The sequence below is a fragment of the Aquarana catesbeiana genome, linkage group LG11 (assembly GCF_042186555.1).
Source record: "Aquarana catesbeiana isolate 2022-GZ linkage group LG11, ASM4218655v1, whole genome shotgun sequence".
Lineage (NCBI taxonomy): Eukaryota > Metazoa > Chordata > Amphibia > Anura > Ranidae > Aquarana > Aquarana catesbeiana.
This window is the reverse complement of record NC_133334.1, coordinates 112,602,631-112,622,789: the sequence shown is the minus strand read 5'-3', so window position 1 is coordinate 112,622,789 and position 20,159 is coordinate 112,602,631. Positions and strand designations below refer to the sequence as shown.

Sequence of the window (20,159 nt, the reverse complement as noted above, 5' to 3'; positions counted from 1 at the left end):
AGGGGTACTCACATGATGCAGGTGCGTGAGTGCACCATCCTAATCAGGGCTCTGTATGTGAGAACCAGATCGCTGGTACGGCATGCGGTGCGGTGTATCTGCCTCGCCTCACTAGGCTGTCAGCAAGGATAGTGAGGCGAGGCAGATACACCGAACCACACCGCACTGAAGCATGCTATGAGTTCTGCACTGGTTTTGATGAGCAGGAGGAGAAGCACTTTCTGATGAACACTGAATCTGTGCACTTATAAAATAATTTTGATGAACATTTATGGTTTTATAGATCAATTTGGTGAAGGAGTGGATACTCTCTAGCCGGAGTTTACACCTGTATTTTCAATAATTTTTCGCATGTTGCACTTTATTTGTTGTATCACAATATTAATATTGCACAGATTACAATAGATTTCTGGGTAAATTTTTTTTTTTGATAGCTATGTGAAGAATATTATTAATATCTAAATATTCTTGTATCTCAGAGGCGCTTCAGGATGAATAGCATTGATAGCCAAACTGACTTAAAACAAAGTGTGAGTTTATTGTCACACAATTGGCATCATAAATACAATGTAAAAAATATAATAGTTCAGTTCAGTGTGGGTAAAAATATATGAAATAGAATAGAAAGTTATAAAGCTGTAATAAGCTTATGAAAGCATGTGTGCTTCATGGCTGCTGTGCTGTCTTGTGTGAGTCGTCCAAGAAGAAACAGGAAATTACGTTCTCAGTCTTCTGGCAGAATTCAGCTGTCCCAACTTATCAAAGTGTCATGTGAACATGTCAGTATCTATCCTAATAGCTGTGTGTGTGTGTCTGTCTGTGTCTCTGTGTCCTTCAATATGGAAGCATTGGCTTTATATGTTACATGTGAACGTGTGAACGTCATAACCTCACACCAACTTAGAACCTTGTATGGCACATATTCATTTCTGCTAGCTTCAGTATGCACTCATAGTCATATATGGCATACGATTGACAAGCCCACATGTAACACTCCATACTTGAAGTAATATGCTGATCATGTAATGTCATATAACCAAACATCTATATAATATGAACACATATTATCAACTTTACATTAAGTAACTATATACTAGTACTTATTAATATGACTGGAACTACAAACTAACTTAACTTAACAGGATATAATCCACAATGTATATTCCTTTAGCTATGTGGACACGTGTCTATTTTCGTCTTCTCATGACATTCTACACCAAGATACCTTAAATGTCATACTCAAATTGGCTACACCAGAAAAATCCAGCAATGCTCAGCTTTAGAAGAAGAATCATGTCAAATCTATTGATCAAGGTCATTCGCACATACTCTATTTATCATGATTAATCATAAAACCAAATATGTTTTGCAAGCTTGCCATGAATATAATATAACACCTATAAGTGCCGAATTATGAATTTGGAATAATATTCTAACAATCCCTCCTGAATTATGATTAATCATATCAAAATATTCTAATACATTCATAATATCATTCATGTCACATTTACACATCCTTGTATCAAATGATCGAACACAATATTCCTCAGAACTGAAGCAGCTAGAAATAACTCTCCTTTCTAATCACTTTTCTTTACTTTAACTCCTCTTAGATCTATCTATTCAAAATCTTAAAATAATGATATAGAATTTAAAAATGTATAACATAATGATGACTCATATCTATAATTACTAATATTAATAATAATAACAATAGTTATTATTATTATTATTATTATTATTATTATTATTATTATAAATTATGCAATAATATATTTCCATATTTGTGCTCAAATAATATTTAGCTCTTTGGAAATATACTTTACACTCTAAAACATGTCATAACTTTCCATATTTCTATTAAGAGTGATATGTTTCTTAAGTTATGAACAAAAGATGTTCTATAAACTAGAATGAGTGTGCAGTTGTTACCTAAAAATATTCAGTATATGAATAAGGAAAAATAAAAATAATAATGATAATCCTAACTTAATATGAACATTAATATCAGAATAATTGGATTATCAAAAATGTATATGTGGACAAAAGTTTGAGTCCCAAATTGTTTATCTATAGTAGATAAAGTTTCTTCTGATTATTTTTTTCTTCATGAAATGTCTTTAAAGTTTCTTCTTCAAGTTCTGTTAGATTAGAAAAACCTTGTTGAATAAGATAAAACAGTCATAAATCTGAAATATAAATCTTTTGTCCAACATTCTTTCCTAGAGGATTCCTTCTTTAACTTTGAATTTTCCTGATATTCTCTTTGCTCTTCATATGAGCTTGATATCCTCCATATTTATTTGATTTTAGATGCCATTTCTGTAAAAGAAATGCAGTATCATTAATCAGGCATAAAATATTTTCATTAAATTCTTGTAACTTTTTTCCAACAAATGTTAAAACATTATGAGACAATAACTTTGTGAATTTGTTAAACTATATGTAAAATAACACTATCTTATTTTTTTCCTTCAAAGAGAACTTCTGTATGACAATGTACTGTCCTTATCCTGTCTAAGATGGCCTAAACTATAAATCATATGTACGGTGAAGTTTAGATATGTCAGAACGCAACACCTCCTTTGGTCATGATACAAATCTCTGTTTTCACAAACAAAAGAAAAGTTTTGTACCACCCAGAGATGACAATGGACTATGCCTTTGTTCTCATCTCTAAAAGATTAGAAATGTGCGTAACTGTATTCTGTGTTGAAGCTCTTATTCTAGTGTTAGACTGTTCTGTAGTAACAAGTACTGGCTCTATGTCCTCCTCTGTTCTTATGCTGGAAACCTGAGATAAAGACTTTTCAGATACAGCTGTATAAACATGTGCTGGTGTACATTCCTGAAGATGTCTTCCTTTTACATCTATCTGAATGTGTTTGGATGATAAAGCTCTGAACCATAGAGGATATGTTTTACGACATTCTTTAAAACTATCTTCCTCAAAAATACCTTTTAGTGAGCAGTCAGGTGTCTGTACAATGATTTTGTTTGATTTCACTATGCTCTCTGTAGCTTTAATTGCATAGTAAACACTTAGCAGTTGCTTTACACCTGACTCAAAAGTTTTTTCCAAAAATGATAAAACTCTGGAGAAATAGGCAATTATTTTCTCCTTACCTTCTTGTAATTGAGACAACGTTACTGAGATGGCATTCTCAGATACATGAGTTTTCAAAACAAAAGATGCTTCAGAACAAACCTCTATTGTACTTAATGCTGGAGCATTCTGCAAATCTTTTTTCAACATTTCAAAAGCATTTTTCTCATTTGGACCCCATTGGTCAACTATATTACCTTTACTCCTCAAAAGATTATATAGTGGATTAACTTTTTCTGCAAAACAGTGTACAAACTCTTTGCAATGATTTATTTTATGCAAAAATTGATGCAATGCCTTATGAGTTGTTGGAGGTGGGATTGCAGTGATCTCTCTAACTGTTTCTTGCAACAGTTGTCTCTTTCCTTGACTAATTTGCATGTGAAGGTATTTCACTTGACTTTTCATCAGCTGAACTTTTGTCGTGTTTAATTTTAAACCTTCAGCCTGTAACATCATAAACAACTCAGACAAAAGAGCAATATGTTCATCGATATTCTGAGTACTCAGCAGGATCCTATCCACATGCTGACAAATACAGTCTGGCCTGGAAAATTTTGAAAGAATTTTTGCTATAGTTTCATGAACTACACCGTCACCAATACCTAGGCCAGGTATTAATTGAGTGAACGTATAAGTCTCTTTTCTGAATGTGAATGCGAATTTGTACTGGCTGCTATTCGCTAAAGAAAGGGAAAAATGGCTATTCATAATTTTTAATACAGAGAACACTTTGTCCTCAGCATTCAAATTTAACTTTAAGTTAGATTTATCAGGAAGAACTGGGTTATTTGTGATATGTTTATTCAATGTCCTTAAGTCAACTGATAAAGAATATGAATTATCAGTATTTTTTATAGGCCAAATACAGTTATTTACCACTGATTTAGCTTTCTTTACAATTCCAAGTTGTACAAACTCTTGAATAATGGCAGAAAGTGGACCAATTGATTCTAGTGGTAACTCATACTGATTAAGGGGTTCTGGATCTTTTCCCTCAATATTCAATTCAGTATTTTTCAAAGTTCCAATGTCATTTTTGAACTTTGACCACAAACTTGGAAAACGTTGTACCACTTCCTTTAAAGCACAATTACCATCAACATCAGGCCATTTTTGTTCTGTAGACATATTGGTAATGGAACCAACTTTACTGTATACAGAGGGATCAATAAGCACTGATTTGGGCCTAGATGGATCTTTCCAAATACTTTTATTAGCCAAATCAATCACCCATTTTTGTTCATTGATTACATCAATGCCGAGTATATTCTCTGCTTTGTGACATACCCAAATGTTAATGTTAGTTTTTTCTAATCCAGGTACTTCAAATGTTACATTAGATACCTGTCTAGCAGTGGAATTACCTGTATTATTAAAACCCACTATATTACACATAGGAGAATTTGGTTTCACAGGTATTTTTTCTTTGGTAAGGCTAATCTCAGATCCACTGTCAATGAGACAATTAATGTTTTTACCATTCAGCAAACATTGTATATAAGGCCTACCATTCTCGTCCAAAATAATTGGTGCTACATATTGTAATGGCAGAGAAATTGAATCCCGATGTGATTCTATTTTTGGCAATGGCAATAAACCCTCTCTTTCAGTGACAGTGTTGTCTGAACTGCTGTTAACAGTCAAATTACTGATCTGTTTGACTTCTGTGGCATAAGGCAATTCAGTCAAAATGTTATCTTGACATGAAAAAACAGGTTGTACAAAAGCTGATTTTTCATTCTCTATATCTTTAGTTTTTATTTGCGAGTCTCTCTTAAATTTACAGCAATGTTTTCTCATATGGCCAGATCTATGACAGTAAAGACACGTGATAGGCTCTCCTTGCCTCACTTGTCTGCAGCTGTCCTTGTCATTCCTGCCAAGACCTGTCGTTTCTGACATGTCTGCAGCCTGACTATTTTTGTCACATTGAATTATAGCTATCTCATGTGTGAGATTGCTTTGATTCAATTGTCTCCTAATTTTATCAATGAAACTTACTATATCATTTAAATTTTGATGTTCCTGTGCTATGGCTACTGAAGTTGGGTCAAGGTATTTAAATTTTTTTATGAAAGCTGTTTTTAAACCTGGGTCATTGTCATCATCTACTCCAAATATCATTTCATAAACTTTGCAAAATGTAATTTTAAAGTCAATTGGATTTTCTTCTGCAGTAGTCTGTAAAAGATCTAACATTTCTATGGTCGGTATTTGCTCACCGGTCATACATAGCAATAATTGTCGCAGTCTATCTGTCGCGTCATTTTGTTTTTCCTGACCTTCGTCATCAATAACAGGTGTGTTAATTTGTTTGGCTAAATTAACAGGAACCCACAACTGAAATATGTAATTGCGTTGATCATTCGACAGATTAAAACGATCCGCAAACATTTCAAATAAATCCCAATTGGAAAATACAGTTGCCTCAGTGTCATAAATAGGAAAATCTTTTAAAACTTTCATAAGTTGGTCATGTATTTGCAACTTTAGTTTTGCAGTTCTACATAATAAGTTTTTATGTTTCATTTCTTTTTCATCAGTAGCATCAACATTCTCCATATCCGAACTTTCCGGAATATAAGAGGATTGTTGCTTACATTTAGATTCAGTCTTTTTGTCATCTGTAGTTATTACAGCAATCTGTCTGTTATTTTGTAACTCTGGCAAAATCATTTTTTTAGATTCTAATTGCTCTTCAAGATTCTCTATGTAATTACAAAAAATCTCACAGTTTGGACAACTTAGAGAATCTTGGGACACATTTTCATGTTTCCCTGTGTTCTGTACAGTGTTACATTCTGTCTGCTGTAATGTACACACATTTTTAGCAGGTAAATCAACATTAATAATCATTTTGTTAAATATTCTCACTAAGCTTAATACATTATTTATTTTCTTACGTAATTTATGTACAGTGAACCTGGAGTTATCAATCTGTGTATTGGCATTTAAGCATTCATTGTACATATATCTCCACAAGTGACTGTCATTTGGATATAAAGACACATCTTTAAACTCTAGTTTGCTTTCTCTCGCTATTTCATCAATAAATTCCATAACTTTTACTCACCGTATTTAGAAGAATTTCTCGTCTTCAACCGTCTGTTGCTGGACTGTTGTCCACATCTGATGCAACACAAACGCCTCTTGGTTGATAGGTTCTGAACCGTCTTTTTCTCGAGACTTGAATATTCGCAAAACTGCGCTAATCTCTCCCCCTTCAGCAAGGATCGAGATTTCCGTAAAAATAGAGATATGACGGCAGTTGCTGGCTCGCCAAAATAAAGAATATTATTAATATCTAAATATTCTTGTATCTCAGAGGCGCTTCAGGATGAATAGCATTGATAGCCAAACTGACTTAAAACAAAGTGTGAGTTTATTGTCACACAATTGGCATCATAAATACAATGTAAAAAATATAATAGTTCAGTTCAGTGTGGGTAAAAATATATGAAATAGAATAGAAAGTTATAAAGCTGTAATAAGCTTATGAAAGCATGTGTGCTTCATGGCTGCTGTGCTGTCTTGTGTGAGTCGTCCAAGAAGAAACAGGAAATGACGTTCTCAGTCTTCTGGCAGAATTCAGCTGTCCCAACTTATCAAAGTGTCATGTGAACATGTCAGTATCTATCCTAGTAGCTGTGTGTGTGTGTCTGTGTGTGTGTGTCTGTCTGTGTCTCTGTGTCCTTCAATATGGAAGCATTGGCTTTATATGTTACATGTGAACGTGTGAACGTCATAACCTCACACCAACTTAGAACCTTGTATGGCACATATTCATTTCTGCTAGCTTCAGTATGCACTCATAGTCATATATGGCATACGATTGACAAGCCCACATGTAACACTCCATACTTGAAGTAATATGCTGATCATGTAATGTCATATAACCAAACATCTATATAATATGAACACATATTATCAACTTTACATTAAGTAACTATATACTAGTACTTATTAATATGACTGGAACTACAAACTAACTTAACTTAACAGGATATAATCCACAATGTATATTCCTTTAGCTATGTGGACACGTGTCTATTTTCGTCTTCTCATGACATTCTACACCAAGATACCTTAAATGTCATACTCAAATTGGCTACACCAGAAAAATCCAGCAATGCTCAGCTTTAGAAGAAGAATCATGTCAAATCTATTGATCAAGGTCATTCGCACATACTCTATTTATCATGATTAATCATAAAACCAAATATGTTTTGCAAGCTTGCCATGAATATAATATAACACCTATAAGTGCCGAATTATGAATTTGGAATAATATTCTAACAATATGCACTTTATATAATTATTCATATATTTTTTTGATAGTTATGCACTTTATATAAATGTTTATTTTTGTCTTGTTTATTTTCCTAGCACAAATGCATTTTTATTTTTCAGACATACTAATGGCCTGTAGCTGCACTAAGCTGGGATATATATATATAGATATATATATATATATATATATATATATATATATATATATATATATATACTGATACTGCAGCTAGCAAAATCAACTGCCTGCCTGTAGTATGAGAACACCACCAACCTTCTACAGGTAGCTTTAGCTGAACGCTGTGCAGAGCTTGCAAAAAACTAACTTGTAGCTTATTTAGCTGCCTGCAGTAGTGATAGGATCAGGAAAACACCACCAACCTTCTACAGGTAGCTTTAGCTGAACACTGTGCAGAGCTCGCACTACACTAACTTGTAGTTTTAGCTGAACACTGTGAGGAGGACGCACTACACTAACTTGTAGCTTTAGCTGAACACTGTGAGAGGTCGCACTGCACTAACTTGTAGTTTTAGCTGAACACTGTGAGGAGGACGCACTACACTAACTTGTAGCTTTAGCTGAACACTGTGCAGAGGTTGCACTACACTAACTTGTAGTTTTAGCTGAACACTGTGAGGAGGACACACTACACTAACTTGTAGCTTTAGCTGAACACTGTGCAGAGGTCGCACTACACTAACTTGTAGTTTTAGCTGAACACTGTGAGGAGGACGCACTACACTAACTTGTAGCTTTAGCTGAACACTGTGCAGAGGTCGCTCTACACTAACTTGTAGTTTTAGCTGAACACTGTGAGGAGGACGCACTACACCAACTTGTAGCTTTAGCTGGACACTGTGAGGAGGATGCACTACCCTAACTTGCAGCTTTAGCTGAACACTGTGCAGAGGTCACACTAAACTAACTTGTAGCTTTAACTGAACACTGTGAGGAGGACGCACTACACTAACTGTAAATAGTCTAGCTGCCTGACTGTGGTACTAATAGGATCAAAAGAACACTAGCAATTTTCTTCAGGTAGCTGTAAATACTGTAACAAGACAAGCCTGCCTGTCAGTAGGAAGATAACAGGAACGGATCTAGCTAAACTGAATACAGTGTATATATATATATATATATATATATATATATATATATATATATATAAAACACCTAGGGTGCATATATATATATATACACAATACACTGTAGGTGCAGCTAACTCACTGACTGTCCTGCCTAATCTAGCTAACTCAAATGAAATGACACTGTCTCTCTGTCTATCTAAGCAAGCTGGAACACCTAATATCTGTATGGCTTTTGTTGCATGCTGTTCAGGAATTTGTCCTCCAGGTCAGCCATAAATAAGTTTGCATATTGGGGTGCAATTTTGCTTCCCATAGCAGTACCCATACACTGGAGATAGATGTCATTATTGAAAGTGAAGTAGTTGTGTGTAAGAATGAATTCGATGAGCTGTGTCACATCCTCAGCAGTGTATTTGTGGTTTGGTGAGGATGATAAGAATCTGTGACATGCCGCCAACCCATCCTTGTAAAGGAATGTTACTGTACAGAGATTCTACATCCATAGTGACTAGAAGTGTATTTGGTGGTAATTGTATGTTGTTAAGCTTGTTCAGAAAATCAGTGGTGTCTTGCAGGAAACTCGCAGTGTTCATGACTAAAGGTTTTAACATGTTTTCTACAAGGCCTGAGATATGTTCGGTAAGTGTATTCATACCTGTTATAATGGGTCTACCTGGATTTCCTGGCTTGTGGATCTTGAGCAGCATGTAGAAGTCTCCAATTTCTGAATTATCCAGAATCGCATTGATGAGTTCTGAATGTAGGTGGCTTGGTATTGTCGCAATGAGACCTTTTAATTGCTTAGTAAAATCCTGGGTCGGATCATAATCCAGTTTTTTATAGTAAGAAGTATTTGCCAGCTGCCTCTGGCCCTCTTGTATATATTTGTCTGTATCCATCACAACGACTGCTCCCCATTTATCTGCTGGTTTGATGGTTATGGTCTGATTATTGTGCAGATCATGTACAGCTCTTCGCTCCAGTGGTGAAAGTTTGTATAATATTTTCTTTTGCTGGGTGGATATCAGGGATGGCACACGCAGCCTGAAGCTGTCAATATACAGTAGGTATCCATTTTGGGGTTGCGTCCTTGTGGAGGTGTGAAGTTGCTGTTCTTTTTGTCATCTCCTATTGTCCTAGGATTCCTTTCATTACTATGAAAATATTCTTTGAGCCTTAGTCTCCTAAAGAATTCCTCCATATCTGAATATCTGACCATACCTGTAAATTATCCAATTTGGTGGTTAGGCAGAATGTGAGGCCTTTGGAGAGGACTGTTGTTTCTGGTGTAGAAAGTTTATGATTTGACAAATTTATGATTCCGAGTTCCACTGTTATATCCACATTTTCTGTCAAGTCAGCATTTACACAAGGGATACCTTGGAATTTTGGATCGGGTTCCAAGTTGCTGATAGCAGGAATTATAGAAGTTGTGTTTGTTTTGTGTTGTTTAGGTTGTATCCAAAAGGTCTGCTCTTGGTGTAGCTTTTGGAGTTTTTATAGCTTCCTGTTCATGGCAAGTTTTTGCAGTTGTCTTTGTAAGGTTTTGATTTCATTCTTAATTTGGTTGATGCTTGTAGGGTCCAATGGTGTTGAGGTTTCAAACACCAACTGCTTTTGTTTCCGGATTGTTTCCCTTTTACCATACACTTTATGAATAAGGTTGTTCCTTAACCTTTCGCTGGTATGTCTGCAGAGTCCTTCTGCATAAGGAGAGTTCAGTGTATTTGCACAAGGGTTTTTAATCCAGAGACCCTGTGGTATGAGCAGAGGCAGCTCTAGGCTTTGTGAGGCCTTAGACATAACCTAGACCTGAGACCCCATTAAAGTCTATAATGGGAAAAAAATAATAATTCAAGCAATAAAAATTTATTAATCAGAATCCCAAAACTATACCTCTCACACATGTACAGATAGAGATAGCGGCGCTAATATAAATTGTGCAAAATAATGGGTCAGAGCAGCATAATGCCTATGACCCTCTACTTATGCATTATGCTGCTCTGACCCATTATTTTGCACAATTTATATTAGCACTGCTATCTCTATCTATACACGTGTGAGAGGTATAGTTTTGGGATTCTGATTAGTTTACGTATTTAAGTGGCAGCTTTTTTCACGGTACACTGTGTATGTACAAACATTTTGTATTCATTTACACATCTTTTATATAGCTTTGCACTTTTCTTTGGCGCAGTGGAGTAAGAGAGATTCAGCGGCGATTTATTTGTATATCTCTTGCTACAAACCATAATAAAAATTTATTGCATAAATTAAGAGTACTGGTGTCAGTGTGCTCTCAGTGCTGGTGTCAGTACTCTCTATCTCAGCGCTGGTGTCAGTGTTCTCCATCACACCAGCGCTGAGAGCACACTGACACCAGCGCTGAGAGCACACTGACACCAACGCTGAGAGCACACTGACACCAGCGCTGAGAGCACACTGACACCAGGGCTAGATAAATTCATGCATTGCATGAATCTATCGATGGTCGCCGCTGCCTCCCCCTATTCAGGTGTCCGGTCCCTTGTCTGGCGCCAGGCACCTGAATTACAGCAGCAGGGGTGTTTTTTGGAAGCACCTGATTAGAGCCATAGGGCTCTAATAGGCGCCCAAAAGAATGAACAGCACGCGCCATCCTGGGCGTTCGCTGTTCACTCAGCTGTGTGTTAGGAAAGTGAATTAATCGCTTTCCTAACACTGAACCACCTCTCAGCCAATCAGGTGCTCGGGTCTGTGTTACCTGTCACCTGATTGGCTGAAACGACAGGCGCTGTGATTTTTTTCAAAAACTGGCAAAAAAAAGTATAAAAAATCATATTTTTTTGGGCGGGCACGGGGGGAGGTGTCCCTGAATGGAAGTTTGGAAATGTGGTCACCCTATGTCAGTGTGCTCTCAGCGCTGGTGTCAGTGTGCTCTCAGCGCTGGTGTCAGTGTGCTTTCATCCCTGGTGTCAGTGTGCTCTCAGCGCTGGTGTCAGTGTGCTTTCAGCCCTGGTGTCAGTGTGCTCTCAGCGCTGGTGTCAGTGTGCTCTCAGCCCTGGTGTCAGTGTGCTCTCAGCCCTGGTGTCAGTGTGCTCTCAGCCCTGGTGTCAGTGTGTTCTCAGCCCTGCTGTCAGTGTGTTCTCAGCCCTGGTGTCAGTGTGCTTTCAGCCCTGGTGTCAGTGTGCTCTCGGCGCTGGTGTCAGTGTGCTCTCAGTGCTGGTGTCAGTGTGCTTTCAGCCCTGGTGTCAGTGTGCTTTCAGCCCTGGTGTCAGTGTGCTCTCAGTGCTGGTGTCAGTGTGCTCTCAGTGCTGGTGTCAGTGTGCTCTCAGTGCTGGTGTCAGTGTGCTCTCAGTGCTGGTGTCAGTTAGGGTGACCACATTTTCAAACTTCCATTCAGGGACACCTCCCCCCGTGCCCGCCCCAAAAAATATGATTCTTTATATTTTTTTTTGCCAGTTTTTGAAAAAAATCACAGCGCCTGTCGTTTCAGCCAATCAGGTGACAGGTAACACAGACCCGAGCACCTGATTGGCTGGGAGGTGGTTCAGTGTTAGGAAAGCAATTAATTCACCTTCCTAACACACAGTTGTGTGAACAGCGAATGCCCAGCATGGCGCTCGCTGTTCACTCGTTTGGGCGCCTATTAGAGCCTATGGCTCTAATCAGGTGCTTCCAAAAAACACCCCCGCTGCTGTAATTCAGGTGCCTGGCACCAGACAAGGGACCGGACACCTGAATAGGGGGTGGCAGCGGCCGCCTCCACCACGGAAGCCTCGCCCTGGAAGGAGGGTGGACTCCGCGATTCTGTGCTGACGTGCTAGCTGTGCCCTTGCACAAGATATCACCTGAAAGGACGGACAGGATTTGCTGGCGGGCAGGGCGGGGCAGTTGACGGTCTCTGTGTGTGTGTCTGCTGGTGTTCTGACGAGAAGGACACCTGCTGTTCCAGTGGAGTTTTTTTGAAAGGGGTGGAGACTGGGCAGTGCCCTGGTGGGACGGGGTGTTACAAAGCAGAGAGGAGGCGGACTGGCTATACTCTGAACGAGGCGGCATGAAGCTCCGCTGACTGTACCTGGGACTGATGTAGTATGAGGATAGCCAGAGGCGGTTCTTTAGGCAAAGTAGGCGGCGGCAAGGCCCCTGGGAGGGCGAGCCCTTAGGCGACCGCCTACTTTGCCTAATTAGAGAGCCGCCTCTGGGTATGAGATTCCTCTTTTTGCATCTTGAGAGAAAGAAGATGTCGCTGTTGACCTGTGTTTCCTTTGTGATCAGGTTCTTCTTTATGTGGCTATATGCAGTATCTTCCATCATACTTGATGTGATTGTAGCCGTATTAGTGAAATTGTGACAGAGAAAATTGAATACTGTCCGTGATACTTTTTTTATTTGCACTAACATACAATTTTTCAGGACAAGCTTTTGGGGTATGTCCCCTTCTTCGAGGTCCAAGCATTACTGATTCACAAATTTTTATGCGGAATGTTAAAAAAAACACATCTCTGAGGGAAAGGAGAGAGGAAAAAAAGAGAAAAACAAACACATACAAATCAATGGTAATAAAGATAGCAGCAGAGTTAGTGAGATAAGACAGAGGGAGAGCTATAGAATGGAGGGGGGGAATGATAGTGACTGGGGGGGGTCATAAAACTTTAGTATAAGGCCCCTTTCACAAGATCAGACCGTTCAGGTTCGCCTGTCAGTTTTGACGGCGGACCTGAACGGGCGCTCCATGCTAGTCTATGGAGCGACGGATGTCAGCGGTGACATGTCCGCTGACATCCGACCCGGTCCGATCCGCTAAAAGCAGACGGATGCCTCTACGTTCAGATCCGTCGCTGGCGGATCAGATCGGGTGAGATCTGATGAAAACGGACATGCTGTCCGTTTTCGTCCGATCTCTCCATAGAAATCAGCGGCTCTTGACAAGCCCATCCCCGCTCAGTGAGCAGAGAGGGACTTGTCATCCGCCGGCTCAGCGGAGATCAACGGAGAGAGCTCCTGCTGAGCCGGCGGACCAAGGCGGACTCCGTGGAAGCGGATCCGCCTCGTGAGAATGAGGCCATATCGGGTAAGGAAACCAATATCTAAATTCAGGCCATTATTTTTTGTGTCAAAAAGAAGTATCATTCTTAGTTCAAACATTTTCCTTTCCTGGATAGTTCTGAAATTCCCTTTAAGAACTAAAACACTAAGGTCTTCTATATTGTGGTCCGGTTGTGAGAAGTGATGTCCCACAGGTGTGCATAAACTGTCTTCTTTATGTTCCTTGATTGTATGTCTGTGCAAATTCATTCTCGCTTGCAACTTCTGTACTGTTTCACCAACATAAGATCCTTTGCTGCACCTTTTGCATTGGATGAGGTACATAACATTACTGGAGGTACAGTTGTAAGATCCCATGATATTGAAGGTCCCATTTGTTGTGTGACACTTTTGTATAGATTGATCTGGTTGCACAGTTTGCAACATTTTTTATTGCAGGGTTTGCTTCCATTATTTGTGACTTCATAATCAGAGTGAAGTTTCCTGCTGATTAGTTTATGTCTAAGGTTGGGTGGTTGTCTGAAAGCCAATAATGGGGGTTGTTGGAATATTCCTTTCAGAGTTTCATCCTCTGTTTATAATGGGTTGTAACTCTTTGATTATCTTTTTGATCCCTTCAAGTGCTGGGTTGTATGTGTTGACTAGAGGTACTCGGTTATTAGTTTTTTTCTCTGTGTATTGGAGATTTTCTCTTCGGGTTTTCAAGACTGTGTTTATGCTGTTGTTGATGGTTTTGTCTTTATAACCTTTCTTATGGAAGGAGTCTGCCAGTGTTCTCAGATGTTTATCTCTGTCTTCTGGGTCTGAACAAATTTGTTGGTATCTGATGGCCTGGCTGTGTATGATGGCCCGTTTAGTGTGTTGGGGGTGAAAACTGGAACTGTGAAGATAGCTGCATCTGTCAGTCAGTTTTCTGTATATCGACGTGTGAAGCTTGTCATCCCTGATGTATACTGTAGTGTCTAGGAAGTTGACATAAGTGTTCAAATAATCAATTTTTAGTTTGATAGATGGGTGATAGATTCCCCCTACAATGAGAATCCCTTCTGCAAAGGTGAGTTTTTCTAGGATGGACTGGAGATCGATCTTGGTTTCAATTTAGGCCATAAAATGCCACTAGGGCTAGAAATAGATATCTACCATCTCCCCCAGTTCTGGAACCAAGCAGTGTCCAAGGGACCTGACAAGAATGAATATGGAGACCTCCTAGGTTTAGATTTCTTGTTGTAGCTATGGTAAATGATCAGAGAGTGTCAGTTTCTTAGAAAGAGCTTTATTTCCCAGACATTTGCTATATGTGCATTCTTTACAGATCTTGTAGCAACACTTTTCTCTTCTTGGGAGTGTTCAGACCCTCTGAATTAGGTGGGGTTCTGAGAATCTCTTCCATCACAAGAACTCAGGGCAAGAGTAAAGTCGACAAGTTTGAGAGGGGGTTTTAGAGGTGGGAGAAGATATGGACATGAGGTAGTAATAGGGGTCTCTGAAAATGGGAAGTCCCTGACAAAGCAGGGAGCAGGTTAGGATTTAGGGGATAAAGAAGGGAGCGTTATGAGGGACAAAAGGGAAGAAGGAAGGCAGTTATGGGTAAGCGGAGATAGGTTTATCTCCAATTAGTTGCAGAAAGGTGTAGGCAGGGGGGAGGGAGATGGAAGTGAGGAAGTAGTGGATACACAAGTATAGGCAAAAGTGTATTGAAATTAAAATGAAAATGAAAAAAAATGAAATGAATAAAAAATTAATAAAATGAAATGAGGGTGAAATCTATGTGGAATTGGGTTTCCATCCACCCAACAGGTAGATAAAAGCCCACATGGGAGAAAGTAAACAACCAAAGAAATAATGGAGACGCATTGAAGGTGTGAATAACTGATAGTACAGCTGTATGAAAATTATCCCTGGTAGACAACAGAGGAGATAGTTTGTGTCTTCCATGTTTCAATCCTATATGATCGTTTGCACTGCAGTTATGCAGTTTAGAGTCTTGGTTGGGACTCCATGGACTCTTTTTTTTTTAATACTCTTTATTTCAAAAAGATATATATTTTACAACATCTATATGTATTTTAAAAACTTCAAACAAACTTCCTTCACGTTGCCAACATATATATATATATATATATATATATATATATATATATATATATATATATATATATATATATGTATATACATATATATATACACACAGGGCTTTTTTTTCAGCAGGATCTAGGGGGATCTCAGTTCCACCACCTCTGGCTGAGGTCTTCTGCTCCCTGCTCACCACCAGGCCCGGATTTACTCCCTTTGCCGCCCCAAGGCCGGGCCCTTCAATGACGCCCCCCCCCCCCCCCACACACACACACACACACCACCAGAAAGAGCCCCCAGACATAATACGGTCAAAGACTGCAGACATGATACAAGAGATGGTCAGAGACTGCAATCATAGTACAGGAGATGGTCAGAGACTGCAGACATGATACAGGAGACGGTCAGAGACTGCAGACATGATACAGGAGACGGTCAGAGACTGCAGTTCCTATGGACATTAGTAGATAATGGCCGATCGGCCCTCTCACCTGACCCAGCGATACAGCAATGGTTCCTCTGATCAGGAGTCAGCTCACTCTGAATTGCCCGTGGCGATTCCGCTGGGTAGCACCCAGATCTGTATTCCTGCAATGACTCCATTGCTTTCTCCGCCAGGGATGGCACCAGGCTGTGTGGCTTTCCCTCTGGTGGCACAGGGCAGCCGGGTTCTCTCTCTCTAATGGTTTTCCCTCAGCAGTGTCCTCTCCTTCTGGAGTCCTGGGTGTACTTTCCTGGGTGTAGACCCCCCCAGGACAAACCACCCCCCTCCATTAGTACAGACCCCCCCAGGGACAAACCCCCATGCATTAGTACAGACCCCCACCAGGACAAACCCCCCTCCCTTCATTAGTACAGATCCCCCCAGGACAAACCCCCCTCCCTTCATTAGTACAGATCCCCCCAGGACAAACCCCCCTCCCTTCATTAGTACAGACCCCCCCAGAACAAACCCCCCTCCATTAGTACGGACCCCCCAGGACAAACGCCCCTCTATTAGTACAAACCCCCCCGGACAACTCCCCCTCCATTAGTACAACCCCCCCAGGACAACCCCCTCTCCATTAGTACAAACCCCCCGGACAACCCCCCCCTCCATTAGTACAGACATCCCAGGACAAACCCCCCCTTCACTAGTACAGACCCCCAGGACAACCCCCCCCTCCATTAGTGCAGACATCCCAGGACAAACCCCCCCTTCACTAGTACAGACCCCCAGGACAACCCCCCCTCCATTAGTGCAGACATCCCAGGACAAACCCCCCCTTCACTAGTACAGACCCCCAGGACAACCCCCCCTCCATTAGTGCAGACATCCCAGGACAAACTCCCCCCTTCACTAGTACAGACCCCCAGGACAACCCCCCTCCATTAGTGCAGACATCCCAGGACAAACCCCCCCTTCACTAGTACAGACCCCCAGGACAACCCCCCCTCCATTAGTGCAGACATCCCAGGACAAACCCCCCCTTCACTAGTACAGACCCCCCAGGACAACCCCCCCTCCATTGGTGCAGACATCCCAGGACAAACCCCCCCTTCACTAGTACAGACCCCCCAGGACAACCCCCCCTCCATTAGTGCAGACATCCCAGGACAAACCCCCCCTTCACTAGTACAGACCCCCAGGACAACCCCCCCTCCATTAGTGCAGACATCCCAGGACAAACCCCCCCTTCACTAGTACAGACCCCCAGGACAACCCCCCCTCCATTAGTGCAGACATCCCAGGACAAACCCCCCCTTCACTAGTACAGACCCCCCAGGACAACCCCCCCTCCATTGGTGCAGACATCCCAGGACAATCCCCCCCCTTCACTAGTACAGACCCCCAGGACAACCCCCCCTCCATTAGTGCAGACATCCCAGGACAAACCCCCCCTTCACTAGTACAGACCCCCAGGACAACCCCCCCTCCATTAGTGCAGACATCCCAGGACAAACCCCCCCTTCACTAGTACAGACCCCCAGGACAACCCCCCCTCCATTAGTGTACAGATGGAGACAGGCTTGGGCGGGAGTGAGAGACACAGGAGGACACAGGAGAACACGTGCCCCCCCTCCCCCACACAGAGACCAGCCGCTCCGATCTCCTTCGGCTGCTCTCCTTCTCTGACAGGAGGAGGGAGGGGGGACAGGCTTGAGCATCGTAAAACCAGCAGCGGCGGTGACCTGCGGAGGACGCCGCCTGAGTCTGGACACACACAGAGAGGAGGAAGAGGAGGGAGAGGAGCACTCTAGTGCTTCAGTGCCCCCACCTCTCTGGCGCCCGGGTGCGCTGCATCACATGCTGCTATGTTAGTGTGGGGGGTGGCCGAGAATTCGTTGCAGGAGCGGCGCCGCCCCTGTACCACTGCCGCCCCGAGGCCTGGCCTCGGTGGCCTTGTGGGAAATCCGGCCCTGCTCACCACTATCACTTGGTAAAATTGAAGTCCAGCTTCTGCGTTTACAAGTGATAGCCTATCTTCCAGTAGTTCCCACAGGTCAGATCTCCTGCGCAGATCCCACTGAGTTCCGGACAGGGACAAGGGAGATACAGAACAGGTGCCCAGGGTTCAGTGCAGTCATGGGCAGGAGAGGGTGCGTGGTAGGCTGCACCCTCTGTGATCTCCATTTTTTCCCTGGTGACCAGTTGTTGGTGCTCCTACTGCATAATCTCCCTTGCAAGTGACTGTAGTATAGTATAGTATGATGGGAGTCACTACAGTCGGATAGGTGTTTCAGCTTAATATTGCAACAAAGGTAAGACATATGACAGATGGTGGAGCTTTTAAGGAGGGGGAGAAGATGAGGACAGTGGAGGGAGGGGGTTGTATGCAGAGGGAAGAGCTACTATTTGATGCCATTTGGCAGGTATGTGAGTGTGGCGGTCATGGTTGAGTTCCTGCATCTATTCTCTGAGAAAAAAAGCCCTGTCTATCTGTCTGTCTGTCTATCTATCTATCTATCTATCTATCTATCTATCTATCTATCTATCTATCTATCTATCTATCTATCTATCTATCTATCTATCTATCATTTCATACATACCTCTATAAACCTTCTATACACTCTCACTACTATCATATCCCAATCTTACTTATTCCTTTGGCTGCTGCCAGTCACCTATTTATCCACTTATCTTTCATTCCTATCCACAGTTGCAAGTGCATTACTCCATACGTCCCATAACTTATGATATTTTTGTATCCCTCCTCTATGCTCATACATTATTTTCTCACAGGGTATCACTTGATTAACTGTTTTCATCCATTGGTTTACCGAAGGTGATTCTAACAGCATCCACTTTACCAATATCTGCTTCCGTGCCAAAAATAATGTTTCCTGCAGTAAAATTTTAATACATCTAGGCCATATCTCATCTTCCAATAGTCCCAACAGGCATACCTCCACATTACATGGGATCGATTTGGCTACCACATTCGACAGCTTTCCTATTACCCGGTTCCAATATCTTAAAGTGTGGTTGCAGTTCCACATTAAATATAGCAAATCTGCTCCCTCTTGATGACATCGCAGGCAGTTCGATGTAGCCCTACGCCCCATTCCAAATAGTCTACTTGGGCTAAGATATATCTTGATGTATCATATATAATTGAATTAATCTATTATTAGCCGCTGGTGAGACCGTCAGATGTATAGAGCATATCTCCTCCCACTTCTCATCTGTCATATTCGGAGTAATCATCTGCCATTTATCTCTTACTCTCAATGGGCTACTGCCTATTTTAGCCCGAATTAGATGTGCATATAATATAAATATTAGTCCCTTAGGGCCCTGTGATCTAAATACTCCTATAAGGGGAAATCTAGATATCTTAGGGTTCTGATTACCTAGTTGTGACTGTAGCACATGACGAAGCTGTAAGTATTTATAAAACATTTTATATGAGATATGCTGTTGACATATTTTCAAATGAGTGTAATGTTCTATAGTTATATAACTGTGTCAATGTGACTATTTCCTTCCATTTCCACAATTCACAGTCCATGAATATCTTTAACTGTTCCAAGTTTGTTATTCCAGATTGGAATTCCCAAAGGAGTATCAGTATATCCCACCACTTTTTCTTGATCTTAAGAAAGTACCTCTCCACTCCCTCTCCCTGCTCCTGAGCTATCCACTTCTGCACTTCTCTACCCCCCCCCCCCACCCCCCCCCCCCCACCCCCCCCCCGTCTCCCATCTCCCATCTGTATTTCCTGTCTTAATGGCATCAATGCAGATTTCTGCCAATTTATCTTCAGGCCAGAGAACTCTCCAAATGTCTCTATTATCTTCATGGCTTAATTTAATGTACTCTGAGCATCCGACATATATAATATGATGTCGTCTGTATACAATCCAATAGACTCAGTTTTTTCCCCTACAGTAATTCCCTTGTATTTTTTTGATTGCCTGAATCTTAACGCTAAAGTTCTATCGCTATTGCAAACAGTTGTGGAGATAGGGGACATCCTTGTCTAGTCCCTCTATACAGCTTTACAGGGGGTGATAGCACACCATTCACCAGCAAATTTGACCATGGCTGTTTATATAATATACCCACCCATTTTATAGATCTTTCTCC

General features: G+C 41.1%; 1 long non-coding RNA gene across 1 annotated transcript; it reads right to left on the bottom strand.

Moving 5' to 3' along the window:
• Positions 1-518: 518 nt before the first annotated feature.
• Positions 519-7,397, bottom strand: LOC141112264 (uncharacterized). Its single transcript, XR_012236559.1, has 2 exons — positions 6,183-7,397; positions 519-2,322 (listed from the first exon to the last, which is right to left on the bottom strand). It is a non-coding gene; the product is annotated as an uncharacterized lncRNA (long non-coding RNA).
• Positions 7,398-20,159: the final 12,762 nt, after the last annotated feature.